At 39.3% G+C, this 15,062-nt stretch overlaps 1 long non-coding RNA gene across 1 annotated transcript; it reads left to right on the top strand.

The window, feature by feature from the left end:
* Window positions 1-2,514: 2,514 nt before the first annotated feature.
* On the top strand, window positions 2,515-4,280 carry LOC120425718 (uncharacterized). Its single transcript, XR_005606578.2, has 2 exons — window positions 2,515-3,253; window positions 3,321-4,280. It is a non-coding gene; the product is annotated as an uncharacterized LOC120425718 (long non-coding RNA).
* Window positions 4,281-15,062: the final 10,782 nt, after the last annotated feature.

The raw sequence follows: 15,062 nt of genomic DNA, 5'->3' as shown, positions 1-15,062 counted from the left end.
AAAATATCAGTTAAATTCAGGTGTTCCACAATTGTAGAGGTATACCTATAGTGTTTCGCTGCTCTGGATGAAATCGTATTGAAATGCAGTATTTTGTTTAGGGACCATCCATAAACCACGTTGGCCCCTAAAGGGGACGGGGGGGAGGGGGGGGGCGTTGGTTTGGCGATTGTCCACGCTCCATACAAAAAATGATTTTATTTGTTTGGAAATTGTCCCCGATGGGATGGGGTGTTTGCGATCATTCCATCCCTGGTCTGCATAAAAGATGCATGTGGCATGCTTTCGACAAATTATCACAATAGTGTTTCGCGTGTGTGGGTGTTCGGAATATGTTGGATGACTGTATCGTGGAATTGATAAATCAATTGAAATTTATTAACCTCAATCAACGCGTCAGTAAACAAACACCAATGAAGGAAGAATTTGTTAATTAACTTTGCAAAACAAATAGAATTATGATTTTAAAACTTGTTGCAGAGAATTTCACTGGTCCGGAAATATCAATATTACTTGTAAATCATCAGGTTTTCTAAATATCTATTGTGTTATCGTTTGACATAGCTTCCAGTACTGTTTATTTTAGATGCTTACGTTACGAAATCTGTAAAAAAAACCGCAAATCCAGTACAAAAAAACCGCTGGTCCATTCCGCTGAACCAACGGATTTTCTCTTGAAACCAGCAGAACATTCTTCTGGGATTTTTTTGCATACGTGACTACCGTCGGAAAAAAAAACCAGACGTCAGCGAAATACAACACTGAACCAGTAAAAATCCACTGGTCTATCGAAAAAAACGCTAACGTAACTATGTTTATTTCTTGAGTGTTTCTAAAGGTAATATAAACTATTATCTTTCATATGTTTATACAACCATTAAAAAAAAACTCTTGAGTTCTGTTCCTTATTTTCACAGATAAATGCATTACAGGTTTCTCCTTTCAAGTCTCGATAAAGATAAGGTGACTTTCCTTACAAAAGTATATGAAAAAACTGAATTATCAGTATTTTGCGATAGAGATTTGGTAGTAAAAATTGATCAGAAAATTCCTTGTATAATACTGATTTTGTTATATTTCTTTAAAATTAAACTACTACGCTTAGAACAAAAACTAGGCTACGCTTAAAATTCTAGTGAATATTGATGAATTTATAAAAAAAAAGATTTTTTCCGATCTGTGGTCCCATAGTTCATAAATGGTTATAAACGAAATGCAATGTATTCTAAATAGTTTAAATCGATTGTACAACTTCCTTCAAAATTTCAATTGAAGTGAACAGACAGAAGTCTGACAAACATAAAATAATTGCTGAACAATTGCAAATCTGATTGAACATTGAAGTGGAAGATGGCAAAAACTTTTAATAAAATTTGCACTGTCCGGTAAACAATCAAATTAAAATACACCCAAAACTGGCCAGCGCTCGTCCGTGAGAATAATGGCCTCGAGACGAGAGAATAGTGGTACTATTTTCGAATACAAAGAACACAGCTCGTGATGGGCGAGGTTCATTTGCAAAAAAAAGTTCAAAAAAGTTTTCGACTACGGGAATCGAACCGGAGACCTTTGACAACTAACCCAATGACTCTCTGCCTTGCATTATCCTTTTGATTTTGGCTCTGAGCTCTCAATAAATTTTGAAGGAACGATTCTCTCGACTATGAATTGTGGGTGTAGATAAAGCCAAACTTAGTAATCAACCACCATCTCGAAGCCCTATGTTGAAATTCCTTTATCTCCAGCAAAGCCATTTAACACTGGAACGCCCAACGCATGTCCAACTTACACGGACGCCCAAGCCTCCCAAAAAAGTTGGAACGGTAACTTCAACTCGCTGGTTCTCGGGCATTACTCAACCAATCGGGACGATTCTTGTTTCCAGTGATTTGTAAGGATGTCTAGATGATCCTAAAATTTTGCAGAACTTGATTTGAACAAATTTGTAATTTCTGCGACCGAAAACATCGTTCCACCTTTTTTTAAAACGACTGCCTCCGCGGAATTTTTGGCGAATTTTTTTTTACACGCGGAAAAAAAAGTTGGAACGATGTTTTTGATCGCAAAAATTACAGATTTAATCAAATTAAGTTCTGCAAAGTTCTAGAATTATCTAGACATCCTAACAAATCACTGGAAAGAAGAATCATCTTGATTGGTTGAGTTATGCCCGAGAACTATTGAGTTGAAGTTACCGTTCCAACTTTTTTGGAGCCTTGGGCGTTGGAATGTTAAGCACTAACTTCAGCTCAATTAACATGCCAGCAAATGAAATCAATCTTGCTACAATTGATAGTTGTTGATTAGCCTTCTGCCTTCTCCTTGAGACACTGCAATCAAATCATTTCAATTATTTCGAGTAAGGATCCAATTACTGTCGTTGCCATCAGAATCGGCAAAAGGCAGCGACTAGAGCCAAATCGTCTTGTAATTTCACACTTTTTAACTTTGTAGCTCACCCAGCATTCTCGTTCCACTTGTCATGTCGAGTGTCAAATTGAACCGCACACTAGGGGGGTGACACTTCGGTTCTTCCGGAGCTGGAACCTCGAGCTTGGAGCTGAAACCTCGAACTCGGAGCCAGCACCGCGCTGGAACCGTGTCTGGAACTTTGATTAAAAAGTAGCCGATTTTTGGAAATCAATTTAGCGTGCACCGCACAAGAGCTGTCACTGTCAGCCAAAAAAATCAAAACAAAACCCAACCCGTTTTTTCATGCGAAGATTGCACGCGTTTTTTTTTCGGACCACCTGGATTCCTGGCCGTCGGATCCCAGCTGCTGACGACGTCGACCCCTGGTGTTTCCTGTGCTGCAAGGGTGGAAGTCTCATCTGCTGTGAAATCGAATCCGGCCGTATGCCGCTGTGCGACGAGATCGTCAGGGCTAAATATTCCGTGTTCAAGTTCTGGCCCGCTATTGCGATTCCCCCGTCAATGGTTCTGGGTGTGGTGTTCCGGCGGCAGCACGAACAAACGGACATTTGCTTGCGCTTCAGGCAGAACAAGCTCACTCCCAGGAATCGGTCCCGGACGATTTTAGCTTTAAACTGTCGATATACGTGAAAGTCAAGTTCAACAAGTAGGTTGCTCCGCTGAGAGGGCGCAACGCGGCCAGATACGAGGAGGAGGAGGGCCCAAAGGCAACATGGCCCGGTTCTTCAACCACTCGTGCGAGCCCAACTGTGAGACGCTGCTGTGGAAGGTCGGCGGAAGCCAATCCGTGGGGCTGTTTGCCCTCAAGGACCTCAAGGTGGTAAGTTCTCAAAATCCCGGTAAATACACTTCCTGCAACTAACTCCTCTTACTCTTTTCTACGCTAGGGCCTTCAACTACAACTTTGAGACGTTCGGCGACCATAAGAAGATCTGCTACTGTGGTGCGGGCAAGTGTTCCGGGCTGATCGTCAGCCAAGTCATCCAAAAAAGGGGAATTTTCTTACAAATTTCCCATTTGCTCGAGCTTGGGAGTTTATGTGAGCTGCACGTTATGGTTTTTAAATTCTTTTTTTTTTTTGTATAATCCATGTTCCATGTTCTTTACAATTCTATAATAAAATATGATAAGGGGTGAGGGGGAACGTTGGTCTAAGATGACACTATTTCGCAATGGTGCTGACTCGGAAACCTCGCCTTGGGCAACACCTGGCAGGAGCGCGTGCATCACGAATCGTTTGAGTTTCTCCTCCTGCATCTGCAGGATCTGTTTTGTTCTGAATGCTGGTAGATCGAGTTGGAGTGGCAGATCAAGAAGGCGATCGTGGCGCAGCTGAATTACTACAGGAACAAGCGGATTGGGGTGGAGTTTGGACAAGGCGCTTGACGGGATGACACATGAGTTTTAAGCGGGTCGCACGTTCATTTCGAGATGGTCATCAAACTGATTGACATCCTGTGCCACGACTGCACGACGAAATCTGCAGACCACGATGCTGACCACGTCCATGACATGCTGTTGGACATGAACTCGCTGGCCAGAGTGATTCAGTTCATCTAGGAGCGCGGCTATTTGGCGCACCTTATCGACTGCTTGCTGAAGGTCACTTGATGCACTTGTCGTCCGACTTGAGAAAGAGGTGTAAAGGTGGACATGATTTAGCGTAGAAGTAAATGAGCAGCAAAATGTAAATCAAACAAATGATAATATCACATTTCTTAGAAAACCAGTGACCAAAACTGCATCTTCTCTCAGAGTTTGAATATCTTCAAGCATCTTTTTTGATATGTATATGGGTATAAATATTTCAAAAATTGTAACTTAATAAAGATAATTTCTTAAATTTATTTTTTATTATACTTTACATATTAACCTGCTTTTTTCTCCATCACTTGGAAATGTTTCTTTGTGAAGCTTTAGTCTAAAAACATTTCTTAAAAATCAAAAACATTCAAATTTATTTTTCCGTATTCTGTTCGCGATTTTCATTTGTTTTTTTTCCACATTGTTTTTGGACAATTCAACTTCAAAAGTACCGTCATCAGGACCAGGACTTGAACCGTGTTCTATTAAAGTAATTTGTGAAGGTTTAAATATCCTGCTGGGAAGCGGTGCTCAGGAGGAAGTTGTTCATCTGGTTTTCAGGGTGTCATTCTCTTCGACGTCGATGCCGTTCGCTTGCTCTCGAGGCCACCCTCGAACGTAACGACGTGGTTGATGAAGATTGGGTCTGGTGGGTGAAGTAGGGGGTTGATGCGCTGTGGGATTACGGCGATTTTCATGCGCTGGCAGCTGAAGATCTGCTCGAGATACTTGTCGCAAGTGATGTACTCGCGTACGTGGGAATCTTGGAGTTTGTTCGTTTTACTGTATTGCCACAGGGCGGAAGGGCAGACGAGCCAAACGCGAATCCAGCTTGAACTGAAACGGTTATTGGTCGAGCAGCAGTAGGATTGTGCAACGCATGTTACGACCTCCTGGGCGTTTCACCTGGAACCCATCCGTTTCCTGGGTGGAATGAGTTCGGTGTCACTCGACCAGATGTACCAGCGACTTGAAGAAACTAAAAAACTTGGGTTGGATCTTGTTTGGATCGGACTTAACCTCCAGCAGACGTCCCTCGACGGAGTTCTTACGAAGCAACGGATTTCTCACCACCACGAACGGCACCGCCGGCCTCTCCCGTTTCCTTGCTTGGATAAAAGGTGTTTGAAAGGCTTGCGATTCCGGAACCAGATTGCGCCCCTTTTTCTTCATTTTAGTTGGATATTCACTCTTCGGCGGCTGCTGACCACTACGATTGTCCGCTGCTTGTTTCCTCCGGGTGCGTTGCTCGGCATCGGCGAGCTGCGAATATTCCCGGGCGGTCCACCCTAGAACCCGCCCGGCTGCATTGGTACACCGGGACCGCCCGGATTCGGAGGCAGATGGCGGAGTGTACCCGCGGGCGGAAAGTAGTTTTCGGGGCCGTATGGACGCATCCCGGGTGAGATTGATTGCCCGGCCCTGACGGAGGAAAGCGTTGCAAAATGGTTTTTCAACCGGTAATCGAAGCCTCACTTAGACGAGCACACCTAGAACAAAAAAACTGAAGAAAATTTTTACTTTTTCTCGGGGAAATTGCGCAAAATTGCGGAATTATACGCGAGTCGGGCAACGACTTAATGTTTTTCGAGCAAAAAACAACAGCGCGATCCTGACGTTTCTAAACTTCAAATATTACACGCTCAACAAATTTACTCAAATTTGACAGAAAAGTAGGCTCGGGTCTGAAAAGTTCTGGCACCGTGCCAGCACCGCGCCGAAAACCTTAAGTGGCACACTCTTGACCGCACAACATACACTTGGAACAGTTGAGGGTAATAGCGCGAAAAATCACCGTTAATCCATGCACATAACTTAAAACGGCACCCATCCAGTGATTCTTGTGCACGATTTTAGGGGAACAACGTCAAGGAGTAGAAGGACTGAGAAATGGCATCGCTGACACCCATCAATCGTCGTCAGAGTGGTTGGCGCACGGGATGATGGCTCTTCAGCCAACCAGGGAAATTTTTGATTGACACCGTGGTTGAGCAAAGCTTGGTTTGTATGCTATCATTTTTCGTTGTTTTGATCTTTCCAATGTGTCATAAGAATGGACTATACTTTCCGTTGCATTCTAATTGTGTCTTTCACATTCAAATGTCTTATTTCCCTTCTCAAATGTTATTTGACCGTTTTTTTTTCTTCTAACAAGTATGAACCAATCTCTGCCATGGGCAGCGAATAACCGCATAGGTAGCGCATAGCCAGAAATAAACAACAATCTCTGCCACTTCTTGAAATAGGATGCTAAAGATCGAGCACCGTTGACCGTGCCTTGTTTTACGAATCAATCAAATCATGTTTCCATAATTGGCAACAGATATGCCAATTTCAACTCGAAACTTAACTATGGGTCACTATGGTCAGTCTCGAAACCTGACTCTCCAGTCGATTTGTTTGCTCTAACCGAACCCGTGTGTTGGGTCAATGAGGCGCACCCCGGTTTATGTTTTTATGTTGACCAGCTGATTGTGTTCAAAGCGTACTTTCTTATTGGATTTTTTTTATTTTAACCACTGTGCACTCAAAATGCACAATTAACATGAATTAATTAACAATCTGATCCATTTTGCGATGTCTTAAATATTGACTACATAATCTAACAAGGCTCTGTTACTAAGCCGCCTTAACCCTCTAACGCCCATGGTTACTCCAGAGCACCACTAATTTATGTCTTCAAAATTAAATTTCTCTGCAACCGTGCATTTTTTCAACCTGGTTCAACCTGCATTATTTTATATATAATGTTAACTTATAACCATTATCTGGTCGATCTAGTTACGAGTTATGGTGAAAAACGTAAAAAATCTCGATTTTGCTCTGGGCGGGAAGGGGTTAACTATCTCGAATTGAAAAATTCTTCATTTTTCGATTAAAAACATAATTGAGAACTGAAAATGCCATCGTTACTCCTCAGTGCCATGTAACTATTGCTTAAACTATTAATTTCTTGAAGGTTTCGCAATTCCTGTTTACACTATAGTGTTTAATATTAATAATTTGTAATGATAAACAAATAACACTTCCAGTATGTAATACTGAGAACTTTAGTTTGAATACTTGAACAAAAAATCACGTAAAAGTCATGTCAATCGAATCACTAGGGGCTAAACCAAATAACTAACTTCAATTTATAGTCAAAGCAAACAATTTGAATGATGGAAAGTATTAAGCTTTGGAATTGATAATATAGTTGTGTTTGTAAACAGGGAAATCAACCATCAATATTAGGACAGAGAAGTCTACTGAATAATCTATGGACCGTGATTTGGCCCACATGGATTGATACATTCTAAAAGTATGGATGATTGTAAGATTAAACAAAGTAGTTTGATTACTTTTGATTTGCTGATGAAGACGTATCAGGATTGAGTTGTATTCTCGTCGTCGCAGCTTCCAGCTCGTTGGGTAATGTGCAATTATCGATGAAGATGTAATCGTATTTTAGCAAACGGATTTGTATCAATGCTCTGTTCTTTGGTAGCAATCTTCCAATACAATGAAACGCGGATTTGCCGTGTGGAATGAAGAACTGCTCTGCAACGAGGTCATCCGCTCCTCCAGAAGGGGCCTCTTTTTTGCTCACTATTTGTAGTCTTGTTCCAATCCGGACAGACAAACACAGATATTCGATGACCCGAAGTGGGTTGTAATAACTGGACCGGATACGGGCACGCACCAAATTCACTGCAAAATCACTGCACTGTTCAAAACATTTCTCCCAAAACACACACGTTCTTCTTGACGTGTCCCCAACTGGAGGCCAAAAAATCACCAAATTTTAATCACATCCAATAAACATCTTTTCTTCTCCCTTTCTGGAGAGAGAGACACACACACACCAACAACTCAACACCGCAGCACTACGCTCAGCAGGAGAGAATAAGAGCGTCAAAGGGAATGGGAACAGTGCAAAACATCACAACATACAGGACACACACGGGGCCAACTTTGACGCACGCCGCTGTCACAAGACAAGGACAAACACCGAAACTGCTGTTTTTTACAGCCGCTCAACCCGCTGTCAAACGCCCAAATCTTCTTGTCAAGGGGGGAGAATCTTCCAGTACCGAACCGATCCGTTGAAACTCCGGAGTGCCAACCGACGAAGAAGACGACCGAACGCACGGACAGTCCAACGACGAATGAACGCGAGAGACGGACAACAACACGGGCTCAGCTCACGACTCGAATGTCTCAGCAGCAGTATGTGTCAGTGTGCGTGTGTTCTGCCGTAGCAGACTGACAGTTCTGATGTTGTTTAGACGCGGCGTCTGCTGCACAGGTGATTGCGGGTGTGGTGGTGTGGGTGTTATTTCTTATGTTGCGTACATGTGAGAAAGAAGGTTCTTGCGGGGTAATATGAGAGAGAGAGAGAGAGAGACTGGAACGGGAGAGGAATTGGTTTGAGTAGGCTAGGGCATGCGCATGTCGCGCGACTTTATGCGTTACACGTGTACGTTATGTCTGTCAGGCGTGTTTAACGATGGACGACCCTGTAGCAAATTTTGCACGGCTGTTTTACGTTATGTACAGTGGAACAAATATCCTATTTTTATGCAACACACAACCAGACAAAATTATGCATTTAGTGTTGATGTTCAACAACATTAAAAATTTATGGAGTAGTTAAAAAATATATTTTAATAGCTTTTTTGACGGTAATGTAACGGGATATGGCAGCATTTAAAAAAACGTTTTTTGGAATTTCGTGTACGCCATCAAATTGGGCGACCAATGTTACACCACACTACACTTTCTTTGACACCAAATTTCAAACTCTTCACGACTTTTAACTACAAATCTCTGAAAACGTGTCATAGTAAAAATAATAAAAAATTAAAGGGGTTGGATTCGTAATCAGAGACCATAATTAAGCTCTAAAGCAAACAGCCAAATATCCGAGAGTAAAATCGCATGCAAATTACCTTCGTCAAAATAGACACTTACACTGCATGTACAATTTTTGCAAAAACGAAAAAAAAGTTGCAACCGACGGGATTCAAACCCAGCTCCAACAGAAAGGAGTGTTGCCTTAGTCCACTCGGCCATCAGACCGATCTAATGCTGAAAGTAAGTAAGTTTCCCATACTGATGGGCTACATATTTCAGGGTGAAAAGTTACATAAAGTTGCATAAAACAATGCAATATTTATTTCACACCCTGGCCTTTTACACGCTGCTGGATTACTACTTTTTTAGCTGTGCAAAGTTTCACGGATGTAAAAGAGGGGTCGAGGTCGAGGTCAAGTCATTTTTTTTCTAGGATGTGCTCTATTTCCTATTTGTCCACGTTAGTTTTTTTTATTTATCCCGTTATTTTTTGTGACATTGAATGAAAAATTAATTTACTATTTTATTATGTAATTTGAGTATTTCAACTTATCTTGCCGTTGTGAAAGACGTTTTTGCTTCCACTGCACAGTGGTCCAGATCGCAAATTTAATTGGAAAATGTTTTTTTTTGAAAAATTCTGAAGCTTTGGAGCTTTGGTGAGAAGAATTGTTAAAAATAAAAACGTTACTTAATCCACCCTAAGGTGGTTGAAGCCTTCCTCACATTGATATTTTTCATTCAATAGGGTCGTTAGATCTTCAATCTTTTGGGCGTGTTGGAAAGGTCTTCTGATTACCCACCAACGATGGGCCTCACGATAGATCCGGATTTTCATCAAAATATCTGAGATCTAGCCTCTGATAAGTGTTAAATTAACACTTAAGTACTCGTAAATTTTGATAGAGTTGATCACCAATCTTTTGGCCGCGTTGGAAGGGTATTTTAATTTCCGTGAAACGGGGTGTCTTTGACTTTGATAGGTTTGCGATTTTTCCGCAAAATGAAGAGTACAATTAAAATACGTACGGAATGGTTAAGAATCATACTGGCCATGGTAGAGAGATGTTCAAAGTACCTCAAGAAGAACTTTTCATAAAATTTTGAAAAGTTTAAAAAGTTAGTTAACTATAGTTAAGAAAATGTTGATGAAAGTCATTATTTCTCAAAGTGTCATGATTTCCTCAATGAACATGATTTTGAATCGGTATACGGAATGCATTTTCGGATTCATTGGACAATTTTCCACTAGGAGAAGGTTAAATAAGTTTATAAATAATAAAAATATGTGTTTTTTAAAAATCAAAAATCAAACCATCCTCATTAACGACCCCCGGGTCTTTTGAGGTCTCTATTGCAAGTTTCTGCTCGAACCTAGGAGTCCGAAGGCTTGAATGGGGAGAGCACCCAAACCTCTTTCTACTCCAAGGAACCTTCCACCCCAGTGTTTGAACTGATGACCTTTGGATTGCGAGTCCAAACGCCGCCAGCGATTCCACCGGAGTAGGCTTGGTTTGGTGTGTTGTTTGTACTTATGGCATGGAGATGACTCCTACACCTGGAATGACTTAACGGCCTAACAACCAAGGCCGGGACCGACATTTTACTTCCTCATCCGATGGAAGGTTGGAGCAGATGGGAATCGAACCCAGAATCATCCGCTTACAAAGCGGACAGCGTAACCATTCGGCCACGCACTGCCACAATTGTGTTTTTTAAACACAATTTAAAAAAATCTTCAAATTTATAGGCAATTTCAGTTGAAAAAAAATCATGTAAAATGTGAAAACTTGTGTTTCGTGCTTTGAATTCAGTATAAAATGCAAAATAAATCGATAATTTTATAAACAAAACGAGTTTAAAAAAAATTTCAGACAAAATTCCGACTTTTTAACAATTTTACCTAAAATTCAAATGTATTTTGTTAATAGCTTATAAACTTAGTTATCAAATATAAACATTGATTATTTTTTCTTAAAAACTATACCAGCTTCTTTAGTGATGGTACATTTAACATACAAATAATGTTCGAACATCTTAAATATGATTTTAACAAGAAAAACTTTGACTATCAAAGTCACCCCGGAATTCAAACTAAGATTTTTTAACGTAACTATTTTTCTAAACACTATTAAAAGAACTTGTTTTAAAAATAATAATCTTGAGAAAAACCTTACCTGTTGGAAAATATTCAAAAAAACAAATTGAAGTCAACCCCGGTTTACGGTACCTACCTAACGATGGGTCTCATGATAGATACGTTCAACGTTTTCATCAAAATATTTTAGATCCGTATAGGCCGGAGTGTATAAATAACACTTAAGTGATTATAACTTTTGATACGGTTGTCAGATCTTCAATGTGTTGGACGCGTTAGAAAGGTCTTTTAAATAAATTTCTTATAATGTGTAACATGACGGGTTTTCTTACAAAAAATACTTTTTTTACTATCTTCCGGACTTTTTCTACTAAAATCATATTTTTAGCATAAATTTTGAAGTTATTTACAAATTACTACAATCTTGTGCAGCGATGGAATAACCATCATCAAAAGAAAATCTTTGGATGTTCATCAAGAGAAAAAATTCGAAGGGAGCATGGCTCTTCTCTCTCGCGCACGTAAGATCCAAAAAAATCTAAAAAAAATCATCATCTTGATTATTCGGCGGAACATCTTTTTCACTACTACACTTGCAAGTGTAACGTCACACGTCGAAAAATGACCTGTCACATTTTGTAGATGGGCAATGTGTGTAAACAAAGTGAAATAAATATTTTTGAGTGGTGCTGACAAGGAAATTCACAAAAAATCATCAGCAGATTGATTTTCTTGGAGAATTTCGGGAGCGATTTTCTTTTGCGTGATTTGCCTCCTCTCTCTTTCGCGGGTGAAGAAAGTTCGCAAGCGAAATTGTTTTTTTCGCGATTATTCCATCCCTGGTCTTGTGGGACCCCAAGACGGATCGAATGAGACCAGAACAGTCCAAATCTGTTCAGCCAGTCCGGAGATAATCGAGTGCATTTTTTTCGGTGCACGGACTCACATCCAGACACACGCACAGACATTTGCTCAGAATTTTATTCTGAGTCTATATGTACATGTTTTTTTTTCTATATGTATACGTGAAGGTGGGTCTAGGAGTTTAAATTAAGAAGTTCATGTTTCGAGTGATTTTATAGCCTTTCCTCAGTAAGACGAGGAAGGCAAAAAGGGGTAACTTTTGGTTTTATTCGAAATCAGGGTGGTTCACGATTAACAATATTGAAAATCAACTTTCCAGGAAGATTTTTGGGAATTTATTTGTTTTCTTAAAAAATTTTGGGCTTGCTAATCCAAGCAACTTTGTTGAAGACACCAAAATTTTATATCGCAATCTACGCTTTTTACGCCCAAAACTAAAGAAAGCATCTAAGCAAACCTTGAAATTGAAAATGAAATATTATTAAAACAAATTTGAAGTTTTTTGGTTGTATCATTGCCGAGATATAGCTATTTGAAATTAGCAGTTTGAAAAACGGGTGCCACGATATCTTAACACTGCCTTGACCAAATTGGCTCAAAATTTTGGTGAAGACACGTTATACTGGTCCTGTGTGCATGTCGTAGCTCGATTTTCAAAAAACTTATTTTAAAAAAAGATAAAAATATTTTTTTGAATTTCATATAAAAAATCGTCAGTTTTTGATTTTTGTATTTTTTCAAAAAGCAAAATTTCAAAATCGGGCTTCGTCATGCACACGGGATATGTGATCTTGAGAGTCTTTACCCCGAATTTCAGCCAATTTGGTCCATCCCATATCGAAATATCGTGGCACCCGTAAATCAACTCGGTGTTTAGAGAAAAACGCTCAGAAAGTTTGACAGTCCGCTTTGCGCACGGCAAAATGTTGAGCTTAAAATCGTCTCTATCTCAATTTAATCATGTTACTTTCAGGAGTGATTGAAAACCATCTTTTAAGTGAATTCAGTAAACTTTCTTTAATATGAAATTTTGTGATTTTCTACATGTATGTAACCCCTCGATTTTTTTCGTTGTCTCGCCCGTGTGGATCAATCGGACCGCGCACTGGACTCACAATCCAGAGGTCGCCGGTTCGAATCCCGCGGCGGGCGCTCTAAAATTCTTTGTGTAAATATGGGTATTCGGCGCCGTCGCTCCGTGCCATACTTTCATACACTTAGGAGCCCAGGGCGGCGAAGTCCTTGTAGATAAAAAGGAAGACACTAGTGGTTGGTACTAGCAATGGTGGCCGACAGCTATAAAGTCAACTTCGTTTTATGTAACCCCTCAACCCTGAATTGCTACGTTCAAAAAAAAAAAAAATCTTGAAGGTTTGCTTAGATGCTTTCTCTAAATTTGCTCGTAGAAGGCGTAGATCGCGAGATAAAATGTTGGTGTCTTGGACAAAGTTGCTTGGATTTACAAGCCCAACAACTTTTCGCAAGACCAAAAAACCCAAAATATCAATATCAATCAATAAATAATCAATATCACCCTAATCGTAAACCACTCTAATCTTTAACCAAACCAAAAGGTGCTTCGTTTTATTTGCAACTCTTCTTCTGAAGACAACAAAGCTTTAAAGCTTCAGAATTTTTCGGAAAATCCATTGTTCACTTAATTTTGCGATCTGGACCACTGTGCGCTGTTAACAAAAAAAATAACATTCTATTTGAAGATTTTTTTTACTTTTTCGGCGACATTGTAGCGACCTGAGCTCACTATCATTTCTGTCCCTTAAAATCGAGATCTACAAACTAACATGACGGGCGCCATTGGTGGCCATTACCTATTAGCAACTGATCTGTTCAAGCAATCTTTTAAGCGCATTCATACATGATGTTGATAAGGGAAACAACACCAAATCGTCGAAGCTTGTCATCAGTAGTGCTGTAAGGGTATTACGGTTCTGTTCAGCATCTTTAATTTTATTTCACCGTAAATAAATTGAGTTAAGAACGCCAATTTGTGCAGATATTAATGCCTAACCTATTGACTTTCACGTTTTGAAAAAATAAAAACTTGAAAGCCATTAGAGCAATTCTCTACCAAAACCGGAAATGAATTTTATTTGTATTTTTTGATTTGGCTCAAACTTTGTGGGGGCCTTCACTATGACCATTGGTTCACTCATACAAGTCTCCATACAATTTTGGCTGCTGTCCATACAAAAATGGTATGTAAATATTCAAACAACTGTAACTTTTGAGTGAATTTTCTGATCAATTTGGTGTCTTCGGCAAAGTTGTAGGTATTGTTGAGGACTTTTGAGAAAAAAATAGGTACACGGAAAAAAAAAATTTGCAGATTTTTTTATCAACTTTTTTTTCACTAAAACTCAATTTCCCAAAATACGTATTTTTTGATTTTCAACATTTTTAGATATGTTTTAGGGGACAAAAATCCGCAACTTTTGAGCCATAGAGAAACATGGTCAAAAAATCTGCCGCCGAGTTATGAATTTTTGAAAAAAACAGTGATTTTTGGAAAAAATCGAAGTTTTATGCAAAAACAAGTTTGACATTATTTTTTAATGCAAAATTGAATTTGCAATCGAAAAGTACTCTACAGATTTTTTGATAAAGGGCTCCGTTTTCAAGATATAGCCACCGAAAGTTTGATTTTAGCGAAATATTTGCAGTTTTTCAATTTTTTAAAATGGTGACCATAAGTGACCATTTCTAAAAATATTTTTTTTGAAAAGTTCAGAAAATTTGCTATAAAATTGTCAAAGAGACATTGAAGATTGGACCTCGGGTTGCTGAGATAGAGCCGCTTTAAGAAAAAGAAACACGAAAATTGAAGTTTTCTTAATCTCACCAAAACAACCCACCATTTTCTAATGACCATATCTCAGCAACTAATGGTCCGATTTTCAATGTTAATACATGAAACATTCGTGAAATCTTTTCGAAAAAAATATTTTGAAATTTTTTAAATCAAGATAAGCATTTTAGAGATTAAGAAAACTTCAATTTTCGTGTTTCTTTTTCTTAAAGCGGCTCTATCTCAGCAACCCGAGGTCCAATCTTCAATGTCTCTTAGACAATTTTATAGCAAATTTTCTGAACTTTTAAAAAAAAAATATTTTTAGAAATGGTCACTTATGGTCACTATTTTTTAAAAATTGAAAAACTGCAAATATTTCGCTAAAATCAAACTTTCGGTGGCTATATCTTGAAAACGGAGCCCTTTATCAAAAAATCT

This window comes from Culex pipiens, chromosome 1, assembly GCF_016801865.2.
Source record: "Culex pipiens pallens isolate TS chromosome 1, TS_CPP_V2, whole genome shotgun sequence".
Classification (NCBI taxonomy): Eukaryota; Metazoa; Arthropoda; class Insecta; order Diptera; family Culicidae; genus Culex; species Culex pipiens.
Note: the sequence above shows the minus strand (reverse complement) of the source record. Positions and strands in the feature narration are given on the sequence as shown.